Genomic DNA, 23,188 nt, shown 5'->3' with positions numbered 1-23,188 from the left:
GCAGCCTCCTCTGGCCTGGGTTCCAAAGTGCTTTAATAATCCATGAGTGATACCGGTAACCTCAGCAACTCCTCCACATAGCCCCACAGTCATTACCTTTCCTTACCACTCATCCTCTTTCTGACAAAACAAAAATTAAAACCACCAGAAAATATACATTCCAGACCAATTATATAAATTAAATCATGACATAATGCATACAAAATTAAACTAATTTCTCAATTGTGCATTTCCTTAGTGCCTGTTTTCTGTGTGTCTATCCTTGTGCCCCCAGGACTTGATTCCACAGTGGCTGCAGCATGGGTGGAGGAAGGCTGCTGACTTCCAATTGAGACTGCAAATGGCCTTGAAGGGGTCCCCCAGCAGCTCTGGGGCAAGAAGGCCTGACTTCAGACTGTGTCATCTCGGCCTGGGCTGGTTGGTTGACAGGCAACTGCAATGGCACTGGTGGTATGGGAAAAATAAGTAGAAGAATACTGGGAGTGGGCAGCCATATCATATTCCATGAGGCCACTGCCACTTTCCCAGGGTGTGCATCAGCAGTCCTACTGATCTGTTGGAGAATAGATTAATAGTCTGCTGCGTTGCCCCTTAAGGCCCTTTGAACAATGTTATGCAGAGCCATGATGGCAGCTATCTAAGCTTATATAGAATGTGATGGAGAATACAGCGCAGGCAGGCCATTTGATCCAACCAGTCCATGCCAGCATTTTGCTCCACTCCAGCCTCCTCCTTCTGACATTCTCACTCTTCTCTGACTAAAGATGTTTCTTCTGACTTATCTATTTGATTTCTTGGTAACTATCTTACCTTGGCGTGTCTAGCTTGCTCTTTCGCACAAGTGGAAATGATTCCTCCAGGCCCGGTAGCTGTGCCATTTTTTCCTACTGCCATTATGTCATCTGTAATAGACAGCTATACCACCTCCCTCTTTTTCCTTCTATCTCATCTAAATATGTTATACCCTACAATGTTTAATTCCCAGTTCAGATTTTTCTCTAACCGTGTCTCAACAAACCCTATTGTATCTGATTCCTCGCAATATATTATTGCCAGCAGTTCCACTGTATTATGGACATTAGCCCAGATCATCTGGTCAGGGTCAGAGAGGGTGTGTCCAACACTGAGCGTAATTTTATCAGCCCAGTTGCCATTAAGAGTCTTTGCACCTTCTGATGTCCGCCCCAGCGGAGATGCAGGTGTGAACAGTGTCAGGAGGCCAATTGTCCAGTGTAATTCCAGCGCAGCCACACTACCTTTCCTGTCATGAACTGAAGACACACCCTTTAAGGTCTGTCTTCAGTGCATTGACTTACATTGTTTTAAATGGAGCTGTCAACCAAAACACTGCTCAACCTACCCTCACTGACAGTTTTTATCCCCCTCCCTCATCCCTGACAGCGTTCTTCCACCTCACACCCCAGCAGTGTTCGCCTCCCTCCCTCACCCTTCAATGGTGTTCAATCCTCTCTCACCACCGCCAGTGTTCACTGTCATGTTTTTATATGATGTAAAGGCACCAATCACTTGTAAGGTATTGGGTAAACAGGTTGTGGGTTCATTTGTTGATAGTAGGCACATGAGAACGGTTATACATGGATAGAAAGCTTGATAAAATCAGAGCTGTGCTGTATCTGCTGTTTTCTGCTTTACACATTTTGCGTTACACAAAATGCAGCAGATCAATTGATGGACTTGCATTCTCCTGCAAGTGTAATGTTGCAGCTCCCTTGAAACTGCCAATTTTGTCATAACATTCTGGATATTTTAATATTGGGTTGTGAACTGAGGTGACAGGAGTCATTTCTAATGTTGATCTACCTTGTGATCTTTGACCAATTTCATGGATTATCAGTAGTGCGAGGTCACAACATGCCAGTAAACCTACAGTCACTGAATCTTTACTTTCCACAATGTAGAACATCTGTGATACCCAGGAGGATTGATTGTATTTTCTCTCCAGAACTATGGATCCTGAACATGGAATAAGTGAACCAGTGTACACTGAAAGTTGTGCACTAGTAGGTTTCGCCATGGCCTTCTATGTATGTGGATGCATGACTTTTAGAATTCACAGAGGTAGGATGTTGGCACTTGCCCTTGTGTCAATCTTTGCCAATAACAAGTAGTTGCCAAATGTCTTACAACAGATAATTTGAATCTTGGCTAACACTTCAGACCATGAGATGGCATTTGTTTCCCACGAGATTGACAGTGTGAAGCATGTGTTCACTGCTCTTTTTCTCATTGTGCACAACATCATAATTTTCTGTTTTTTAAAATTCATTCACGGGGTGTGGGCTTCACTGGCTGGGCCAGCATTTATTGCCCATCGTAGTTGCCCTTAAGAAGGTGGTGGTGAGCTGCCTTCTTGAAGCCCTGCAGTCCATGTGGTGTGGATACACCCACAGTGCTGTTAGGAAGGGAGATCCAGGATTTTGACCCAGTGACAATGAAGGAACGGCGATATATTTCCGAATCAGGATGGTGAGTGGCTTGGAAGGGAACTTCCAGGTAGTGGTGTTCCCATCTATCTACTGCCCTTGTCCTTCTAGATAGTAGTGGCCATAAGTTTGGAAGGTGCTGTCTAAGGATGTTTGGTGAATTCCTGCAGTGCATCTTGAAAATGGCACACACTGCTGCTACTGTGCGTCGGTGGTGAAGAGAGTGAATGTTTGTGGATGTTGTGCCAATCAAGCGGGCTGCTTTGTCCTGGACGGTGTCAGGCGACTGTTGTGGGAGCTGCACTCATCCAGGCAAGTGGGCAGTATTCCATAACACTCCTGACTTGTGCCTTGTATATGGTGGATAGGTTTTGGGGAGTCAGGAGGTGAGTTGCTCGTCACACGATTCCTAGCCCCTGACCTGCTCTTGTAGCCGCAGTATTTATATGGCTAGTCCAGTTCAGTTTCTGGTCAATGGTAACCCCCAGGATGTTGATAGTGGGGTATTCAGTGATGGTAATGCCATTGAGAGTCAAGGGATGATGGCTAGATTCTTTCTTGTTGGAGATGGCCATTGCCTAGCACTTGTGTGATATGAATGTTACTTGACACTTGTCAGCTCAAGCCTGGATATTGTCCAGGTGTTGCTGCATTTACACATGGGCTGCTTCAGCATCTGAAGAGTTGTGAATGGTGCTGAATATTGTGCAATCATCGGCGAACATTCCCACTTCTGACCTTATGATGGAAGGAAGGTCATTGATGAAGCAGCTGAAGACGGTTGGGCCGAGGACACTACCCTGAGGAACTCCTGCAGTGGTGTCTTGGAGCTGAGATGACTGACCTCCAACAGCCACAACCATCTTCCTTGTGCTAGGTATCTGTCAATCGCCTCATGCTTGAAGGTACCCATTGTGCATGGTCTGTTTGGATTACTGTACGGCTCTTTGTAGCTGAATCAGCCTTTGCTTTAGTGCACTGTTGCTGTCAATGGCCTTTTCTGCCACATGGCTTGCAGAATTGATGGAAAGCTGGGCATTTCCTTGGTGCGTGCAGAAGGCTACACCTTCCACTTGGCTTGCTAGGTTCGGGTGTGCTAGTGAGTGAGTCAATAATCGAGCTTGTGCTTAGGACCTGTAAGCTTCTTCAGCCTGCAAGGATCACTTTGTACTGATGTCCATCTTTGCGTAGCTCTTCAATGCTATATGTTTTGGTTTCTCATGCAGATCTTTCTGGAAAGCTTCTGTGGGAGAGGATATGATCATCAACTCAACAATTATGTCTGATAGCCCTGTGTTTGAAAAATCATAGTATATACCCTTTTCTCTGCATCTGCTGATGAAGTGGTCTATGGATTCTGTGGGCTGTTGTGGAAATGACAAGAACTCTAATCGATGAAAACGGAAGTTTAACCTGATTCTGAACCAGTCTTCCAATGTAGTCCATAACTTTTGGGGAACTTTTAGCTCTTCTTCTGCTAATCCTGACATGTTCAGCCTCGTAGACCTTCATTCCCAGTTGCTCGGCGGATTTTTATGACTTGCTTGCCTGGTTCAGACACACCTGAATCAAGGAACCATAGCTCTGTACACTGTTTAAACATTTTGCATTTGCATAGTAGGTCAGCTGCATCCCAATTCAGACTGGGAAATTTTGACAATATCCTTGACCTTCCTCCTTGTTTTATTCAATTTATTATTCAGCAACTTCCAAAGCCATCCATTATAACCACAACCTTCCCTGGCCCAATTTTTATGATGGCTTTGCTTTTTTTGTTTGACTCTCCCTCATTTGTTCTCGATCTGGCCTACACCCCAGTCACTTACCTTTCCCGTCTAAGTTAACCCGGCGCTGGTTCTCTTGACACGCCATTCCACTCACCACAAGGGATCCGTCTGCCTACCAGCCCTTTATTTGAGCACTAACTCACTGCGTCTTGCAGGCCTTTCTAAATAGTCACCATGCTGCAAATTCAACACTGACCAATGCTGCAAACTTGTTGTGGTCTGACCAGAACGCTGAGGGTCGTCTCATGCCACATAGCATGATCTAAGGCTTGTTCACTATCTCATGCCTGTACTTAATCTTGCTGCCATGCTGTTTTACCACCACTAAACACCATGTCATGTTTTAACAATAATATAAAGGCACCAATCACTCATAAGGGATTTGGTAAACAGGTTGTGGGTTCATTTATTGAGACTAGGCACATGAGAACAGATATACATGGATAAAAAGCTTGAAGACATCAGAGATATGGTGTGAGTGCTGTGTTCTGCTCACAGGCCAAAGTGAAACTGAGACTGGATCACATGAACTACTTCCCTTTTTGTGTTGGCATGCTGCTATCCCTTAAAGACATATTACAACATTCATACCCTTTCCTTCACTCCCGACAGTGTTCACCCCACCGACCCCCTCACTCCCAACAGTATTCACTCCTCCCTCACCCTTGTCAATGTTCACCACCACCACCCCCCACACCTGATAATGTTCAAACCCCTCCCTCACCCCTTAACAATGTTCATCCCCCTCCCTTACCCCACAAAAACATTCAACTCCAACCTCCCCACCTCCCAACAATGCTGTCTCCTCCAACATCAGCTGACAGGAGCCTGGGATTCCAGGAGGTGAGCCAGGGGAGGGCGTGGAAGGGGGTGAGTGCTGTCCTGGGGTGAGAGAGGGACATTGCCTGGAGGGATGGCTGAACATTGCTTGGAATGTGGGGTGAACATTGCTGAAGTTGGGGGATTGAACATTGCTCGGGGTGGGGTAAACCTTTTTTGTGGAGGGGGGTTAACATTGCTGGGATGAGGGGTGAACTTTGCTGCGGCGCCATTGTGCTTTGACACCCCAACTCATTTACTTAGAGTTTTGTTCGCTTCATATCTACAATGAAAAGCTCCGAGTAAATCCTTATAAAAAACAGGGTAAGTATAGGGCAAACAGTGCAAGTCTCCATGATGCTGGCCATCTGATGCCACTGCTGTTGGAATCATGTGTCAGTCCAGGCAGGGTAAAACTGGCAATCAGAATTTTAAACTGCCCGCTTACGTACCATGGATATGTGTACATCGGGATCAGCAACGTCAGTTGAGTCTAAGGTCTCTCCTCATATCAGAATAATTTGGCCATTGTGTGCATTTTTATACAGACAGTTTAATGTTTCTTCATGGCCCCCTGACACTATAAGATAGGGAAGTCTAAGGCTATGAGACACTGACCTATAAAGCAATAAGAAACTGATCTCTGAAAGGCATTTACTCATCAATCCACTCAATCCATGGCAGTGACGTGCTTGTGCCCTGACCCTGACTTATTGCTTTCGATGACTTTCCGCCTCCAGTTTCCCTGCTTTTAACTATTGTCCACTCGCACTGTTTCCCCTCAGCTTCACTCTCTCTGCTCTCACTACAACACTCGGGCTTTTGATAGAAACTGCCTGTTCTGCAACAGAAGCTGTGCCATCAGTCACTAGGCATGGCATCATGCTGGGCTCCATTGGTGTGATGATGGAGGTGACATCCATTCCATGTTGCAAATGATGGCCTGTGAGGTTGGTACAAAATCCTCTGCTAAATTGGTTCCGCACCCCTCCATGCTCCTTATCATTGTGTGCAGGCTTCCTGGCGGGCTTTTCAGTGCACCAAGCATTTGCTTGTGTACCTCCTGTGTCTTATGGTCTTATGTGTGGATCCTCCCTCCATCCTAGCTTCTAAAATGCACTCAGTGTCAGTGCCTGAGCTGGCAACTTTGAATAAGATTGACTGACAATGTCTCTTCATCATCACTGTCTTATTCCTCTTCACCCACTGACTGGATAGGCTCCAGCTCTTGGGTATCTGAAATGAAAAAGGAGCAAGGGCTGGGTTGTGATGAGGGGAGAAGCAATTAGAAGGTGTATGCTTATGAAATCCATTGCTTGTGAGTCAGAAGAGATTGTGGGATCAGGGAGGAGTACATGAGAGAAGGAGGATTAGATAAGCAAATGTCCTCATAATCAACCCCTTCAACCCAGCCAGTGGCCATAGCTTCAGAGATGCCCCTTTCCCATGAAGGCCAACACAGTCTCCTCCATGGAAGTTAAAACTACAGGTGTGCGGTCCTCCAGGCTGCCTTTTGTTATGTGGCACCTTTTCCTGCAAGAAAGAGTAAATGTGTCAGCTAGTGTCCTGCAATATATTTAGGTGATCTGGGTGTCATGATGAAAAGCTGCCAGTGTGCGTGAACAATTATGTGCATTAGGGTGAGGGAAAGAATATGAATTTTAGGGTTGATTACTGATTGATAGATATTGTTGGTCAATGAGTATTTAGAGATGTAGTGAACCATGCAGTGGATGGGGGGACAGTTTATATGCCTGACGCCAGACTCCCAAAGCAATTGCTATAGTTAGCAGGAGACTCCCAGGAGGACAGCATAAATACTTGAGGGATGTCCTCAAAGCATCGCTGAAGAGATCAAACATCCCCACTGACTCATGGGAGTTTCTGGCTTGTGACCGACTAAAATGAGAAAGGTTTATTCGGGAATGCACCGAACACATCAAGAGACTTTATTGGGATCACACAGACGTGAAGTCAAGGTATCGGAGAATGCACACAAACTTCAAAACGCCTCATGTGCCCGACCCTTCATGCACCACCTGCCCTGTATGTTGCAGTGTCTGCAGCCATCTCAGAACTTACCAGTCATCTCAGAACCCATCGAAATGGAGCGGAAGCAAGTCACTCTTCATCCTGAGGAACTGCCTAAGAAGGAAGGAGTGGATGAGGTGCAGCGGATAGGTTATGCTATTTGAAGATGAGCTCACTCAGCTTGACAACTTATGTTAGATCATTAAACTCCTCCCTGCACTTCATCCATGTTCTTGGAGCTACATTCTTGGCATTGACTGCCACCTCTGTTTGTTCTTTCAATATATATATGGAGTGCCTCCTGCTCCCTGCAGAAATAAGATGTCTCTCCTTCTTTCCACCTCTTCCACCAAGACTCCGAGGCATTACTTAAAACTCTTGGTGCTCACAGTCTCACACGTTCAACTATTGCTCAAAGTATCAAAGCTTAGATTCAATTTTCAAAAAAACCCAGATATTTCTTGCAGCCATGATGCTCCTCCTCTTTATGAGTGCAGGCTGCCCCTGCCCCACTGATACAAGCAGTGCTGGTAGCATGATTGCACACAGCGATCGTTTAAAATAAGGGACAGCATGAATTTAACATGCTGCTGGCAGCAGAGTAAATGTGACAGCGATTACATGTGTACTGCAATGCCCACATCTGTTTTCAGGGGTTAACCAATTTAACCCCTCTCATTATGTTGTGTGCCAGGGCCATGTGCTCAATAGGTGGTGATCACAAAATTGCCGATGCTCTGCCCAAGACATTCCTTTCCAGAACGCCTGCAAGTTTGCAATCTCTATCTTTAGCATGCAAAGCCCTGTCAGAGCTGCATCCTCTGCATATTCACCGGCAGTGAGTTTGCTACCCATGTAATGGTATCTGAGTAGCTAAGAGACTCTTGTAGTTTTTCTTCTGCACACTTTTTAAAAATCTTTCTCCTTTGTACCAATGAACTTGTTCACATGGCTATGCCAGGTAGGTATCTGATTGGATCTCCAATTCACGGCACTGAGTAATCTACACCTACTTTTAAGGGTCACTGGTTAGACTGCTGGGGAACCTGAGATGTGATCATAGGTTGTGCACTGCAAAATCCAAATTCTTTTAGACAATTTCACAAATGGGTCTGGAAATAGATGCAGGTGCTCACTTCAACTTTTCAGGTGTCTAACATGGCCATCTGATGTTCGCAGCAGCCTGCATGCCAGTGAAATTCAGGTGTGGATCTTCCCCCTGTTAAATTTGTCATTTATGCACCCATTTTATACCGAGTGAATGGGCACAATGATATTCAATTTAGAACTCAATGGACAAGATTTTCCCAGCCCGTTGGAGGCCAGTTCAGGGGTGAGCAGGGTGGAAAAGTCCCAGAAATTGATGCTGGGTCAAATCCTAAAGTGATTGTATCCTCTTCAAGTTTTCCCTGTGGTGGCATTGAAGATGAGTGAGGAACCCTTTGGATTTGTTGGGTAAATGATTAAGAAGTTGTGGTTGTTAGGAAGCCAACACGGAGGTGCATTAGCTGTTAATCCTGGATTTCCCAGCTGTGGAATTTGTTTCCCGACCTGTCAGCAACCTCACAGGGTCACCAAGACCGGTGCACAACAGCAACAGCTTCTCGAGTAAAACTGACAGACTGGGAAGGGTTTGATCAGTTACCCTGAAGGGCTGCAGCCATGGCCATTGTGGGACTGCTGTTCGCAGCATTTCTTCTCTCAGAAAGTACTTTTACTGCTTGACAGGGGATTACCAATTTATTGGAAGACATCTCACCTTCAGCTGCCAGCCTTTAATATGGCATGGGAGTAGATTATGCAGCTCCACCTTCCACCTCTACTGAAGGTCAATAGCAGAGACCACACCACTGCCAACTGAGATGAAACCCCCAAAATAGGGTCAGCTCCCCTAGAGCCATATCTGAACACCAGTGTCTCAAGAGGCTCAGGCTGTCATAGCAGCTTGCTGCTGACATCGAAAACTTCCTGCAACAAGGCCTCCTTCCCAGCGGAGCAGGTGGGCAGGCATTGGAAGTGACTGATAAGGTGCACATCCCCCCAGGCCTCTGCCTCTTGCCAAGTTGTGTGCTCTCTTCTGCTGCAAGGAGAGGGAGCAGAGAATTGTGAGTGCTGGTTTTGGTGGAGAGGGGGAAGGACACTTTTTGTGGATGGTAACTGTGAGACATGGGTGCGACAGGGCAACAGGCTGAGGCTGAGGGGAAGTGTTGGTTTTGGCTGCTCTGTGAGGTGCCTAGAGAAAAGGGCATTGAGTGGAGTTGCCATGGTGAGTTGACTTGAGGAGTGCTGTGCAGGAGAATATTGGAAAAGCCAGTGTTGCATCTGGCACCTGAAAGCATTATGCTATTCACCTTTTCCACCCCCCCTGAGGGCCTAAAGCCTCTTGGTGCATTGTCTCCAGTTGGAGGGATCAGACTCCAACTGCTGACGTGCTCTGCCACTTGCATCCATCTCCTTGGTTGGAGAGGTTGCCTTCTTCCTTCCATCCTTGGGAGAGCTCACCAATGCACTCCTTCAGATTCCTCAGCTAAACGTCCAGGTAAGAGTGGGAGATCCGGTGCCTTGGGGGGTGCGGGGGTAAGGGAGTGATGCGGGGGAAGCAGGGTGATGGGTGGGCAGCCTTCCCAGGTCTCCTCTCTTTCCTGTGGTTGCTGCAGCCTGAAAAAAAAAACAGGTATTGGTGAGCTTTTCTGACCTATGCCATGGTCCCTTTAATTAGAAATCCCTCCTTTAACAGAATAGACACATCATCTGCCTGACCTCTCAAATTGATTGGAGTCTCAGAGCAAAAATGACATTTCATTTTCTCTGGTAACAAGCAACTGCCGGATCTGCCATTTAGTGAGCTGGGTTCCAAACCTGCAAATGGTGCTGCCATTCTGGCAGGGACTAAGGTGAGAGGATCCTGCCCAATGTTTCTGTCACCATCATGAAGAATCTTAGTACCACTTGCCAGTCCAAACAGAAATCCATTCAATAATCTTATAAATGTCCCTTGGTTGAGATGAATATTGTTGCAGGTTGGTTGTGATTGGCTAAGGAATGGCTGCAGACACAGATCTGTCTGAACAATAACTGTTTATTGTATGAACATTTACAGATATACAAGACTACAGGCATTACTCAGTCTAAGTCATGAGCTTTCTCCTTCTAGGCTCTTAGTCATGTGACTCTCTCTCTTATCACGTGGGTGGTACTGTTTCTCCAGTCCCACACATTAATCCTTTCAGCCCTGAAACCCTAAAACTTCATACTCCCCCAATCCTTTGTCCAAATATATTATACATTTATTTTTACATACTACCCCTTCTCCCCCCAAGTCTCTGACTTCATAGGTTTAATAGTTCTGGAGGTTTCACGACTCTCCCTGATCATGTTCTTGTCAGACACGGCAATTAGTAGTCTCCCTTTGGACTTCTTTGGTTTGGCTTGATTGGTCTTCCGTAAGAGTTGCAGTATCTGGTGCATTGTCAATTTAACTCTCAACAGCTAGACCTCCCAAATGCTTAATGGAAAGTTCTCTGACCTGGATCTAGACTTGATCCACTTTTTCCTCTCCGTGCTGTTATACCTGTCTCGATCCATTGTTTCTCTCTCTGGATTGGATTTTGTTGGTTTATCTCTTTCTTTACATTTGACATGTTTCCTATCCTTGTCTGTTTAGTCCACCCTAGTTCCTTTTGATGGTTTAGTTTTCCTTTCTTTACTTCTGGAATTATGACTCCTTGCAGCCTCTGGTTCAAAAGTCTTGGGTAATTCCAGGAGCACTGCTGTTGCAGTAAGGTCAGTGCCTTCTAATGTAGAAGGGAGGGACATTGCCTGGTTCAGTTCTGCCTCTGGAGTCACAGAGGTTTGCAGCACAGAAAAAGGCTCTTCGGCCCATCGAGTCTGTGCCGGTCAAACAAATACCTAACTATTCTAATCCAATTTTCCAGAACTAGACCCATAGCCTTGAATGCCATGGCATTGCAAGTGCATATCCAAATACTTCTTAAATGTTATGAGGGTTTCTACCTCTACCACCCTTTCAGGCAGTGAGTTACAGATTCGCACCACCCTCTGGGTGAAAAAATTCTTCCTCACAGCCCCTCTAAATCTCGTGCCCCTTACCTTAAATCTATGCCTCCTGGTTATTGATCCCTCCACCAAGGGGAAAAGTTCCTTCCTGTTTACCCTATCTATGCCCCTCATAATTATATACATGTCAACCATGTCCCCCCTCAATCTCCTCTGCTCCAGGGAAAATAACCCCAGTCTATCCAATCTCTCCCCATAACTAAAACTCTCCAGCCCAGGCAACATCCTGGTAAATGTCCTCTGCACTCACTCCAGTGCAATCACATCCTTTCGAAAATGCGGATTCCAGAACTGCAAGCAACACTCTAGCTGTGGCCTAACCAGCGTTTTATACAGTTCCAGCATAACCTCCCTGCTCTTATATTCTATGCCTCGGCTATTAAAAGCAAGTACCCATATGCCTTCTTAACCACCTTATCTACCTGTCCCGCTACCTTAGGGAACCGGTGGACATGCACATCAAGGTCCCTCTGATTCTCGGTACTTCCCAGGGTCCTACCATTCATCGTGTATTCCCATACCTTGTTTGTCCTGCCCAAGTGCATCACCTCACACTTATCCGGATTAAATTCCATTTGCCACTGATCAGCCCATCTGACCAGCCCGTCTATATCCTCCTGTAATCTAAGGCTATCCTCCTCACTATTTACCACCCCACCAATTTTTGTGTCATCAGCCAACTTACTGATCAACCCTCCTTCATTCAAGTCTAAATCGTTTATATATATGCCACAAACAGCAAGGGATCCAACACCGATCCCTGTGGAACCCCACTGGACACAGGCATCCAGTCACAAAAACACCTCTCGACCATCACCTTCTGCTTCCTGCCACTCAGGCAATTCTGGATCCAATTTGCCAAATTGCCTTGGATCCCAAGGGCTCTTACCTTCATTATCAGTCTCCCATGCGGGACCTTATCAAAAGCCTTCCTGAAGTCCAAGTAGACTATGTCAAATGCATTGACCTAATCTACACACCTAGTCACCTCTTCGAAAAATTCAATCAAATTGGTCAAACATGACCTCCCCTTAACAAAACCATGCTGACTGTCCTTGATTAATCCCTGCCTCTCCAAGTGTGGATTAATGCTGTCCTTCAGAATTGCTCCCAATAGTTTCCCCACCACTGAGGTTAGACTGACTGGCCTGTAGTTCACCGGTTTATCCCTTCCTCCCTTCTTGAATAACAGTATCACATAGGCTGTCCTCCAGTCCTCTGGCACCTCTCCTGTGGCCAGAGAGGTATTGAAAATTATTGCTAGCTCCCCTGTTATCTCCTCCCTTGCCTCACTCAACAGCCTGGGATGCATTTGATCTGGGCCTGGAGATTTATCTACTTTAAGCCTGCCAGGCCTCTTAGAACCTCCTCCCTTTCTGTGCTAACTTATTTAATTATATCACAGTCCTTCTGCCTGACTTCCATACCCACATCATCCCTCACTGACACAAAGTATTCATTTAGAACCCTGGGAAGAGTGTCCTCTGCAGTCACTGTTGCTGAATGAAAAAAAACAAGGAGTGACATCACAGGAAAACTGTAAGTTCATTGGTTGGTAAGTAACTGCTAGTTTGAACTACCCATTCAAAATTGATTTCTGATTAAAGGTGGGGCCCAGGATCGGAGGCCTAACACTTCAGCTTCAATTCAGCAGAGAGAGTGAGTTCCAGTTGATTTTAAAAAGTGTATTTTGAATCTCTATTCTAACTTGCTTTCAGATTAAAGATAAATAGGAGAAATATTTTACAGATTGGTAAATTAAAGACCAGTAGGAAATTTAAAAACAAATTGAAAAACTGATTAAATAAAATAGAGATGCAGGGCCAGGTGATGTGTTGTAGCTGCATGGTGTGGGAGCTGGTGGACCCCATTGTGGTTCCTAGTGACCACGTCTGTAGCAAATGTTGGTTGCTCGATGAACTCCGGCTCAGAGTTGATGAGCTGGAGTCTGAGCTTCGGACACTGCGACACATCAGGGAGGGGGAGAGTTACCTGGATGCTGTATTTCAGGAGACAGTCACACCCCTTAGATTAACTACCTTAAATTCGGCCAGTGGTCAGGGACAGGAGGGTGTGACTATGAGTGAGACAAGTAGCATGTTCCAGGGAGTAGCACTCCAGGAGCCTCAGCCCTTATCCTTATCCAACAGGTTCAAGATTCTTGCTCCCTGTGTGGATGAGAGCGGGGGCTGTAGGGAGATTGAGCAAACTGACCATAGCACTGTGGTACAGGGAGCCATTCAAGTGGGGGGAGAAAAGAGAAATATAGTAGTAATCGGGGATAGTATAGTTAAGGGAATAGACACTGTTCTCTGTAGCCAGGATCAAGAGTCCTGAAGGCTGTGTTGCCTACCTGGTGCCAGGGTTAAGGATATCTCATCTGGGCTGCAGAGGAACTCGGAGTGGGAGGGGAAAGATCCAATTGTCGTGGTCCACGTATGTACCAACGATATAGGTAGAATGAGGAAAGAGGTTCTGCTGTGGGTATATGAGCAGCTAGGGGCTAAATTAAAAAGCAGAACCTAAAAGGTGGTAATCTCTGGATTACTATCTGAGCCACGAGCTAATTGGCACAGGGTCAATAATATTAAAGAGGTAAATGCGTGGCTCAAAGATTGGTGTGGGAGAAATGGGTTCGAATTCATGGGACATTGGCAGCAGTACTGGGGAAAGAGGGAGCTATTCCGTTCGGATGGGCTTCACTTGAATCATGCTGGGACCAGTGTCCTGGTAAAGCGTGTAACTAGGGTTGTAGATAGGGCTTTAAACTAAATAGTGGGGGGGAGGGTTCAGTTGCATGGAAATATAAAAAATCACAGTTTAAGGAGAGGGTAAGAATGCAGGTTAATGACGAGGCTGATTGTTACCAAAAAGTGAAAGGAAGGGACAGAGTGTGTGAACGCCATATTGCACCAAAGAATCATATAAGAGTAGGGAAAATTGACAATAGAGCAAACTTAAAGGTTTTGTACCTGAATGCGCGTAGCATTTGGAATCAAACTAATGAGTTCACAGCGCAGATAGAGATAAATAGGTATGATTTGGTGGTGATTACTGAGACGTGGTTACAGAGAGAACAGGTTCGGGAGTTGAATATCCAAGGGTACTCTGTTTCGGAAGGATAGGCAGGGAGGGATAAGGAGGCGGTGTGGCTTTGTTAGGAAAGGAAGAGATCAGTGCTATAGTGAGGAATGATATAGGCACTGGAGAGCATGACGTAGCATCAGTCTGGGTATAAATAAGAAATAGCAAGAGAAAGAAGTCCCTGGTGGGAGTAATCTATAGGTCCCCAAACAGGAGTTCAGCAGTAGGGCACAGTATAAACCAGGAAAACTGGGAGCATGTAAGAAAGACACGGCAATAATCATGGGTGATTTTAATATGCATATAAACTGGACTAATGAAATTGGCAAGGGTAGCCTCGAGGGAGAGTTCATAGAGTGTATTAGAGATTGTTTCTTGGAGCAATATGTTGTGGAACCAACCAGGGAGCAGGCTATTCTGGATTTGGTTTTGTGTAATGAGATGGGATTAATTGATCCCATAGTAAAGGATCCTCTAGGAAAGAGTGATCATAGCATGCTAGAATTTCAAGTTCAGTTTGAGAGCGAGAAGCTTGAGTCCCACACTAGTGTTCTGGAGTTAAACAAAGGTAACTACATAGGCATGAGGGCAGATTTGTCCCTAGTGGACTGGACAGGAAGACAACAAGGTAGGACAGTTGATCAATAGTGGCAGATATTTAAGGAGATATTCAATTCCCCCCAAGTAAGGAAGAAAGAAGGTAAGAGGGGATTAAAGCATCCATGGCTAAGCGAGTAAGTTAAGGATAACACAAAGGCAAAAACTAAGCATACCAAATTGCAAAGGTCAGTGGCAGGCTGGAAGATTGGGAAAATTTTAAAGATCGACAAAGGATTACTAAAAAAATAATAAAAAAAGCAAAGGTAAATTATGAAAGAAAACTAGTGCAAAATGTAAAAACTGATAGCAAAAGCTTCTACAAGTTTATAAAAGGAAAGAAAGTAGCTAAAGTGAATGTTGGTCCCTTGGAGGATGAGACTGAGGAGTTAATAATGGGGAATACAGAAATGGCAGAAGCACTTTATCAATATTTTGCCTCAGTTTTCATGGTGGGGGACACCCCAATAGTAACAGGTAATGCAGAGGGTATAGAGAAGGAGAAACTTAGAATAATCGCCATCACTAGACAAAAAGTACTGAGCAAACTATTGGGATTAAAGGGTGACATGTCCCCAGGACTTGATGGCCTACATCCCAGGATCTTAAAGGAAGTGGCTGCAGAGATAGTGGATGCATTGGCTATAATATTCCAAAATTCCATTGATTCTGGAAAGGTTCCAGTGGATTGGAAAAATGCTAATATAACGCCCTTATTTAAAAAGGGGGAGGCAGAAAGTAGGAAACTATAGACCAGTTAGTTTAACGTCTGTCATTGAGAAATTGTTGGAATTCATTATTAAGGAAGTAGTAATGGGGCATTTGGAAAATCAAAATGCAATCCATCATGGTTTTATTAAGAGTAAATCATGTCTGACTAATTTGCTAGAGTACTTTGAAGATGTGACAAGCAAATTGGATAATGGGGATCCTGTAGATGTAGTATACCTGGACTTCCAGAAGGTCTTTGATAAGGTGCCGCACAAAAAATTAATACACAAGATAAGACCACATGGAGTTAGGGGTAATATATTAATTTGGATAGAGGATTGGCTAACCAACAGAAAACAGAGAGTCGGGATAAATGGGTCTTTTTCTGGATGACAAGCTGTAACAAGTGGGGTGCCACAGGGTTTGGTCCTTGGGCCCCAACTATCTACAATCTATATTAATGACTTGGATTCAGGGATAGAAGGTACTATAGCTAAATTTGCAGATGACACCAAAATAGGTGGGAAAGTAAGTTGCAATGAAGAAATAAGAAATTTACAAATGGATATGGACAGGTTACGTGAATGGGCAAAAATTTGGCAGAGTTTAACGTGGATAAGTGTGAGGTTATCCATTTTGGTTGGAAGAATAAAAAGATGACTTATTATTTAAATGGAGAGAAACTTCAGAATGCTTCAGTGCAGAGGGATCTGGGTGTCCTTGTGCATGAATCGCTGAAAGCTAGTATGCAGGTACAACAGGTATTAAGGAAGGCAAATGGAATTTTGGCATTTATTGTTAAAGGAATAGAGTATAAAAATAGGGAAGTGTTGTTGCAACTGTACAAGGCATTGGTGAGGCCGCATCTGGAGTACTGTGCACAGTTTTGGTCCCCTTACTTGAGGAAGGATGTAGTTGCACTGGAAGTGGTTCAGAGGAGCCTCACTAGATTGATTCCAGGGATGCAGGGCTTGTCTTATGAGGAGAGATTGAGCAGTTTTGGCCTATACTCGCTAGAGTTTAGAAGGATGAGAGGAGATCTAATTGAGGTATATAAGATGCTAAAGGGGATAGACAAAGTAGATGTGGAGCGGATGTTTCCACTTGTGGGGCATTCTAGAACGAGAGGCCAGAGTTTTAGTCTAAGGGGTGGTAGATTTAAATCCGAGATGAGGAGAAATTACTTTTCTCAAAGGGTTGTGAATCTGTGGAATTCACTACCTCAGATTGCAGTAGATGCTGGGACGCTGAATGAATTTTAAGCAGGAGATAGACAGATTTTTAATTAGTAATGGGTTTAAAGGTTATGGGAAGAGGGCGGGAAATTGGAGTTGAGGCCGAAATAAGATCAGCCATGATTGTATTAAATGGCTGGGCAGGCTCAAGGGGGCTGAATTGCCTACTCCTGCTCCTAGTTCTTATGTTCTTATGTATGTCTTCTGGCTCCCCACACAAATTACCACTCTGGTCCTTAATGGGCCCACTCTTTCCCTCGTTATCATCTTACTCTTAATGCACTTGTAAAATAACTTTTGGATTTTCCTTTATTTTGCCTGCCAATGTTTTATATGCCCCCTTTTTACTCTCCTAATTTCTTTTTTAAGTTCCCCCCTACACATTCTATACTCCTCTAGGGCTTCTGCTGTTTTGAGCCCTCTGTATCTGCCATAAGCCTCCCTTTTTCTCTTTATCCAACCCTGTATATCCCTCAACATCCGGGGTTCCCTGGATTTGTTGGTCCCACCCTTTATCTTTACTGGGATATGTTGGCCCTGTACTCTCCCTATTTCCTTCTTGAATGAGTCCCACTGCTCTGACGCAGATTTACCTAAAATTCGTTGCTCCCAATCCACTCTGGTCAAATCATATCTGATCTTATTAAAATTGGCCTTCCCCCAATTTAGAACTCTGGCCCATCCTTGTCCTTCTCCATAACAACCTTGAATCTAATGGAGTTATGATCGCTATCTGCAAAATGTTCCCCCACTGATACCTCTACCACTTGCCTAGCTTCATTCCCTAAAATTAAGTCCAGGACCGTCTCCTCTCTTCTAGGCTCTTCTACGTACTGGCTTAAAAAGCTCTCCTGGATGCATTTTAAGAATTCCGCTCCCTCTGAACCTATCACATTATGACTAACTCAGTTAATGTTGGGGAAGTTGAAACCCCCCTCAATTACTACCTTATTATTTTTACACTTCTCTGAAATTTGTCTACATATCTGCTCTTCTATTTCTTTCTGACTGTTTAGGAGCCTATAGTACACTCCCAGCAATGTGATTGCTCTTTTTTTGTTATTAAGTTCTACCCAAATGGCTTCATTTGAGGAGCCTTCTAAGATGTCATCCCTCCTTACTGTTGTAATTGATTCCTTGATCAATATTGCGCTAGCCCTTCCTCTTTTACCTCCTTCCCTGCCTAGCCGGAAGACCCTATATCTTGGAATATTGAGCTGCCAATCCTGCCCCTCTCTCAACCATGTCTCTGTGACAGCAATTACATCATACTTGCATGTGTTAATTTGTGCCCTCAACTCATCTGCCTTATTCGTCTAACTCCGTGTATTAAAATAAATACCATTCAACCTTGCCAAACTCCCTTGTGCCTTAATTGGCCTATAACTTCTTTGCCTTCCAGACTCACTTGTTCTCTCTTCTAATTTTGGCTGTGCATCTCCCCCTGCTGAACCTCCTCTCAGGATCCCATCCCCCTGTCAAGTTAGTTTAAACTCTCCAACCACCCCCCACCCCCCACCTCCTCCAACAGCACTAGCAAACCTCCCCGCAAGGATGTTGGTCCCCTTCCAGTTCAGGTGCAACCCGTCCGCCTTGTATAGGTCCCACTGCCCCCAGAAATGGTCCCAATGCCCCAGAAATCTAAAGCCCTCCCTCTTGCACCATCTCTCCAGCCACACATTCATTGGACTAACCTTCTATTTCTATATTCACTAGCGTGTGGCACCGGAAGTAATCCAGAGATTACTACCTTTGAGGTCCCTACACCTTCTGTCACTTAACTTGAATCTATGTCCCCTGGTTCTAGAATTCTCCATCAAGGGAAACAATTTTATCCTGTCCACTCTATCTATTCCCCTCATAATCTTGTATACCTCAATCAAGTCACCGCTCAGCCTTCTTTGTTCTAAGGAAATTAACCCCAACCTATCCAATCTCGCCTTGTAGCTACATTCCCTCATTCCCTCTCTGTCTGCACTTCCGTAAGCTGTGGGGTGACCATGTCTAAAAACGTGCTATCCACGAAACTCTCAGCCTCGCGGTGTACCTCAGTGCCTCCAGCTGCAGCTCAAGCTCCGAAACTCGGAGCTCAAGTAGCTGTAGCTGGTGCCACGTCCTGCTCACGTGGTTGGTCAGAGCGCAAGGAGCATCTAGGACTTCCCACATGTTGCAGGTGGTACATAACATGGGACTGAACTGCCCTGCCATGCCTCTGGTTGAAAAAACACCTTACTTTAAGTTAAATACAGTAAAAAAAATTAAATTATTTATGTACTTTAAATAAAAACTAGAACCCTTACCTTTCCTTAGCTTAATCTATTTTAAACTGCAGAAAAAATGGAGAAAAAATTGGAGAAATCACTTATCCACATCTCACCAATCAGCTCTCACCTTTGTGCTGATGTCACTTTTTGTAGCTTCCCCGCACTCACGCTGGTTCTGATCTCTCCGCCGCTCCCTCGCACTGTCTTATGATGTCATTCTAGTTCTGGACTTGATTGACTGCTTGAATCCTTGACTGGATGGGTAGATGTGGATGTGGATGGATAGATGTGGATGTGCTTATAAAGGGGCCACTGCAATTGGATGAATGTGATATTGTACTTGAGTTTCATCTTTCCCCTTCTCTGTCCACTCACGAAGTGATGAAGGATCATTGTCGCACTCTGGTACTCGTTGGTCCAACTGGTTCATCACCTATTTGGTGAGAACAAGTTTATTTGCTGTCTCCTGAACAGCTTCCTGTAAAAGGGCCGTACTATCATCCTCTGTGAAGACTGTCAAAAAAGTCAGCACTGAAGTCCCAGTCTAGATTGTCAGTGCATTTTGGGCAATTTGGTATCATAGGTGACTGTCTGTTGATTGACATCCTCTGCTGTTTCGATGAGGTTGAAGTCGACACAGGGTTTTTGGCTCAGAGGAGAAAATTCTTGATTGTGAGTAACATGAAATGTTTCCAGTATCTGTTTGTTCTTGTATTAGAGCGTTGCTCGCATCATGCCTATGACTGGTAGTTTTATCCCTCCAGGACCATATAACTGGGTTTTAACTGTCCTCAGTGATTGGTTTACCAGCCACTTTTCTTTTGTCGGACAAGATGGTTAAACTTGCCCCTGTATCCAATTTGAAATTAGTGATGTGTCCATTGACACAAAAGTCTGCATTCCAGAATGGGTATCTTGGATCTTTGATCTTACCTAGGAAACATTGTTGTTCCTTTTCTTGTTGAGATTCCTCAATTTTGTTAATGGCTTTGTGTGCAAAGATCCTCTCATTATCCTTTGTGTATCTAGAAGTTTTAGCTCTGCACATCTTTCCAAAGTGTCCAAACCTTTTACAAAGAAGGCATTCTGCAGTGCTTGCAGGGCACTGTTCCTGCCTGTGGGGGGTTTTGGTGCCACAGCGCTGGCATGGTTTAGTGGCGTATTGAACTTTTATTCCATAAGGGGTCTTTTACCCTGGAGTTTTGTACCATCATTGGGGGGTTTCTGAACCATGGTTTGTCTTTTCCTCTTAGTATGGCTCTATTTTGTTTATGGAGTTCTGATTGCCTTCTCCAAAATTAAGTCTTTTTTGGATTGCAGCAGGACAGATCGGGTGCTGTTGGTAATCCCGATTGCAATGCGGTCTTGTATCAGCTCAGTTTTAAGATCGCCATATTTGCAACCTTCAGCCAATTGACACAGGTCATCGATAAATGTTCACTGGTTCACCCGGTTTCTGGACCCTTTTGTTAAACTTGGCTCTTCCTAATATCTTGTTACTCCATAAATTAAAATAATTATCAAGGGCTTTTAAGACTTCTTCAACTTTGTCTGATGTTTTATTAATGCCTTGTATTGATTTCACATCTTCAGCAATTGTTCCAATAGAGTAAAATAGTGTATTAACTTGTTCAGCCTCTGACGTATTGTTCAATCCGGATGTAATTCTGAATCTTAAAAATCTCTTCCTCCATTGTGCCCAATTCTGTGTCTGATCTGGTCCTTCCAGAGGCCCGCATCAGTCTGGCAAGGTGAATTTGGAATCTATAGCTGTTCTCAACTCTTAGGGGGCATGCATTGATTTTTAAAACTTTTGTTGCAGTAACGGAGCTTTCCTACACTGATCAGGCTTTCACTAATACCTTCTGTGGTCAGTGACCTTTTTTGATAGTCGTTCCTAAGCTTTACAGAATTTTGAAATGACTCGCTGGAAGTCCTGTTCACTGCTTTCCTCCCATTGGGGAATCATGTCCATGCAGCCAAATTTTTTGTTTTTAACTGCTAATACTTGATACCCTCGCGCTCGCAATGTGTAATGGCGCCGACCTCAGACCTAGGCTGCGGGGTATGGAAACCCACCCTCGCTAAAATGGAATTTTCTCCAGTGCTGCCTGCTTACTGCACCATTAATTTTAAAATTTTGAGCATTTTTTCAAGGTTTGCTTATCCTTCCTTGATCGTCGCTAGGTTCTTTGACTCTGCTGCTGGATCTGGATTTTACACAGACCACCACGTGTTGTGGTGTAGCTCTTGGAAAGATGGACAGTTTTTTTTTCTCTGCCTCTCAGCTTCCAGGTGTTCCATGGAGCTCTTTTGGAGATTTTCAACTGTCTTACTGAAGTTTTGAGGCCTTTTTTACAGATCAGACTTTTTAAAGTTGATTTTTGGGGATTTTGGGGTCCTTCACTGCTGCCACCATGTTGTATGTTGGTTGTAATTGGCTAAGGAACAGTTGCAGAGACATAGAGCTGTCTGAATAATAGTTTATTGTATGAACATAACTATTTACAGATATACAACAATACAGGTATTACTCAGGCTAAGCCATGAGCTTTCTTCTTCTCGGCTCCTAGTCATGTGACTCTCATCCATTATCATGTGGGCAGCATTGTTTTTCCAGTGCCACATATTAACCTCATTCAGCCCTGAACACTCTAATACTACAAATATAATTAACAAAACTAATAGACTCACTGATTAAGCACGCAAGAAAAAAGAAAACAACAATAGAGATGGATCACCAATTGACCCATGGAGGTATTGTCCACTCAACCAGGCATAAAATATAATTGAACAGCTGGTACATAGACAAAAATGAGATAGTTATTGAAAATGAGCTGTGAATTGGAACTGAATACCCTTCTTGTAACACAAAGCCATTTCAAGATTAAGTGATTTTGTAATACTCTAGATTCCATTCCACCAGAACAATAGACCAAGAACCCTTTTGGCAAAATTGTTTGAGATTTCTGGTTTGAGTTTATTTATTGCCACTGGCCCTTCCAAAGGGTGGTCCTCCCTTTGCCAGCAGAACCAAGCTGGAGAGGTGCCATAAAACCTATACCAAGTTCACTTAAATTATAGCACCCTTACCAATGGCATACTGCTTTCAGATGCAACATTGCATCACTGGAATGATGACATTATACCTGGTTTCTTATGCTTGCTAAATATTTGTTCATAGAGCAATAACATCTTTAAAATTATTGGAAACATACTGGAAGTGATTTTCTGATTTGTGCAAACAAATCTGTTTTCTAATTTGTGTCTCTATACTTGATGGCTTCATCATTTATGAATGTTTGGAACAGATACTATTTTGAATGTAGTGGATAGATTTTGGTTAGTTTTCTTCTGGTGTTAACTATTTGCAGCCTTGTAGTTTCTCCATTGTGATATTTTCTATTTCCCACACCACACCAGTCATTAGGTATGTGCAAAAGCTGCTCTACCCAAATGGTGTCTGTCAACTTGGACCTCATTTTCCACCATTTGGAAACTATGTAGTGCTAACAAATGGATGCTATTCAGATTGTTTTCTCCCCCTGTATCTTTTGCACATGCCTTCACATGAAGTTCTTTAATCTTTCCAAAGGTGAACTGGAACACTTTACTGAGAAATTGTTAAGTTGCTTTACTGTTAAGTAAATATACATACATAGCGAAAGTCAAATCTTACCTCAATTCAACTATGTGCACACACTGCTCAAGAAGAAATAAAAAACAAAATCTTCCTCTTCGTGGTCCCACTTAACTTGTCAGTTTCATATTTCCTGACTGACTCTGGCTTGAGATGAGTTTCTTTTCACTGGGCCAGGATTCCTCTTTGGGTCTAACTGACCGGCTGACAATGTGCCTCTTTGTCCAAGTTTTCTGCGCACCCAGCCAGTGGGAGGGCTGTTAGTTTGACTCCCTCCATGATTAGTGAGGCTCCCCATGCCAACAGCTGAGACTGTCCCTGTAGGCGGGTGAGACACCCTACAATCAACAAGAGAGGCTGGTAGTTGAGACTCCTATTGCTGATGGGAGAGATTCTCACTGCTGGAGTGTGAGATCCCCTATTACCAGCATGGACTCGTAAAATACCTCTACAAATTCTTGTGAACCCTCCACTTAAGGAAGACACTGGTTATGCCTGT

At 44.2% G+C, this 23,188-nt stretch overlaps 1 protein-coding gene across 2 annotated transcripts in view; it reads left to right on the top strand.

Moving 5' to 3' along the window:
- The window catches only part of sntg1 (syntrophin, gamma 1), a 637,587-nt gene that overhangs the window by 444,050 nt on the left and 170,349 nt on the right, over positions 1-23,188 (top strand). The window lies entirely within an intron of this gene.

Source organism: Cetorhinus maximus, chromosome 4, assembly GCF_964194155.1.
Source record: "Cetorhinus maximus chromosome 4, sCetMax3.hap1.1, whole genome shotgun sequence".
Taxonomy (NCBI): Eukaryota; Metazoa; Chordata; class Chondrichthyes; order Lamniformes; family Cetorhinidae; genus Cetorhinus; species Cetorhinus maximus.
This window is presented reverse-complemented; position numbering and strand designations above follow the sequence as displayed.